At 53.3% G+C, this 1,553-nt stretch overlaps 1 long non-coding RNA gene across 1 annotated transcript; it reads right to left on the reverse strand.

Moving 5' to 3' along the window:
- Positions 1–341: 341 nt before the first annotated feature.
- On the reverse strand, positions 342–1,087 carry LOC111746859. The gene is made up of 3 exons (XR_002783282.1): positions 1,021–1,087; positions 637–717; positions 342–407 (listed from the first exon to the last, which is right to left on the reverse strand). It is a non-coding gene; the product is annotated as an uncharacterized LOC111746859 (long non-coding RNA).
- Positions 1,088–1,553: the final 466 nt, after the last annotated feature.

Raw genomic sequence — 1,553 nt, forward strand, 5'->3', positions numbered from 1 at the left:
TCTTTTCCAAAGTCACACTGCGCTCTTCTCCCAGAGAGGCCCCTGTGGAGGTAGCACATGGGTGAGAGACCCGCCCAATTAATTCCCAGGGGATCCCATTCCCGCCTCTCACCCTGCAACCTCGCGGGAACCCCACAAATGTCCTGTTCCTTTTCCGACCCCACATCTCTACAGGAGGTGGCGCCTCACCCATCCTGGGGCCCTAAATTGTCTCTGGATCCCAGAGTCTCAAACCGCTGCAGCCAGCGCACACCCCGCTTCGTGCGCGCGCTCCAAATATTCTCAGCTTTTCTATGGGCACACTTCGGGCCCAAAGAGCAACATTCAACCTGCTGTAGCGCGGGGACTGTCCCTGGGTCTACTTTTCCTCCTCCTGGAGCTCTCCCGATTGGAGCAGCGTTCTGCTTCTGTGAATAAAGTGAGAGTTTCATTGACTCTGCAACCTGGGCACTCTGGAAAGACTAGTCCGTCCTGGACACACGTGGAGCCAAGGCTGCAACCAAAACCAATTTCCCAGCTCTTCTTAGAGTCCAGGATCCTCGAGGCCCCGGCAGCCAAGAGCAGCACCCAGTTCCCTGCAGGGGGAGACTGAGCTGCCCATGTCCTGGCCCCCCTCCCCCGCAAATAAAACCTGACCCGATGGAGCAACGCAGCTCTTTCTGCCTTTGAATTCGGTTTCCTTGGAATTCTCCTCTTTGTCTGTCTTGGGCTCTGACCCTGGAGAAAAAGAAGTTTTTTTAGGTGACTGGCCTCCTTCCGTGTACACAGAAACACCTAGTCCATCCCTGACCCACATTTGCGGTCATTTCCCTCAACTGAAGCTGAAGCTGTTCAGCCAGCGTCAAGTGTGCCCGGAGCACCTCGTTCCAGAGCATTACTGGCACACTTGGAGAAGCCCCTGGAGGGCTAGGTGATGTTTCCTAGCACCTATCTCCAAATATAACCCAACTGCGAACACTCGGGGTCCCGGATCCCCCCACCCCTCCCTCAGGCCTCCACAGAAACAGCCCAAGTTCTTACCTTGCCTTTGGGTGCTGTTCTCTCTTAAGTGGGAAGAGAAAGTCTTGCTCTCTTCTTCGAATGCTTTCTCCTCATCTGAGCCCTTTTCTTCAAAGGAGTTCTTTATGAGGGGGTGCTGGTCAGCGGGGCTTCCAATGGAGGGGCCGTGAGGGTCTTAGTTTCTCATGCCAGAGTCCATCTCAAAGTTCAATGGAGAGACCTTCCCTGTGACAGTCAGAAGTGCGGGTGGGCCTGATGGGCCTGCTTTTAAGAGCCCTTCACAGGGTGCGGCTCTCTCCTATTGGGTGAAAATGTTCACCTTCCTGCCACTCATCAGAGCCTAAGATGGGCCAACATTAGGAATGTGCTTATTGTGGTTTGTCAGCAAAAGGTCACTGCCACCACTTGATGCCAACAGGAGTCCCCAATATGGGGTGTGGTAAAAGGAGAAACTTCATTCAGGTAAACAATTTGGAAATGCAGAGACACAGCCTCTGGTGGAAACCAAAAGTGTACTCCACTGAGACAAAAGTGAGGCAAATTATTATAAATTC

The sequence above is a fragment of the Pteropus vampyrus genome, unplaced genomic scaffold (assembly GCF_000151845.1).
Source record: "Pteropus vampyrus isolate Shadow unplaced genomic scaffold, Pvam_2.0 Scaffold203, whole genome shotgun sequence".
NCBI classification, from domain to species: domain Eukaryota; kingdom Metazoa; phylum Chordata; class Mammalia; order Chiroptera; family Pteropodidae; genus Pteropus; species Pteropus vampyrus.